This window comes from Galeopterus variegatus, unplaced genomic scaffold (assembly GCF_000696425.1).
Source record: "Galeopterus variegatus unplaced genomic scaffold, G_variegatus-3.0.2 Scaffold8057, whole genome shotgun sequence".
NCBI classification, from domain to species: domain Eukaryota; kingdom Metazoa; phylum Chordata; class Mammalia; order Dermoptera; family Cynocephalidae; genus Galeopterus; species Galeopterus variegatus.
The window spans coordinates 61,185-61,869 of NW_007734168.1; positions in this window are offsets into that span (position 1 = coordinate 61,185).

Here is a 685-nt window from a genome sequence, read left to right on the forward strand (position 1 = left end):
ACACTAATATTTCTGCAGAGAAATCTATGGTTACTCACACTAGAGGGCAAAAATAGAGATTACAAATAGCCTTCTGTCAATGCAGGTCAGGTTTTGCTGCCAAATGAGTTCAGATCAGGTAAGGCCAGGTCTTGCTGCCAAACAAGTTACCAAATTTTCCAGTTTTTAGAGATTTTGGATTTTGGAAATGGATTTTGACCTGTCATATAATGGGCTTCCACCAGCCTTCCCATCTCAATTTCAGCATTTGCTCCAAAGACCTCATGTATCCTCAGTGTCCCTTGTTGTGATGGACATATGCCAGGCATTCATCCAGTTTATTAAATGAATGACTAAAGCCATGGAGAAATTACTAAGGTCAGCAAACCACCCATTTCCAGCTCCACTGTTCATTCACAGTGCCGCCAAGGAGACGGCCCTGCTCCCAAAGTGCAGCCCAGGTCACTGATGGTCCCTACGGCCTTTGAACACTAGGTAGGCACTGTCATCACACTATTTCCGATGGTCATAAATGGACCCCACTCAGCACTCTTTTAGCCATCCTGGTAAGCATCACTTGATATTGGGCTAGGCAGTTAGAGTACCAAACTCCTTTCTCCCAGCAGTCTTGGGGGAAGATACCAAATGACTATCTCAGGAGCTTAATTTATCCCAGAGTTGAGAAGCAAAAGGAATCATGGAAAGA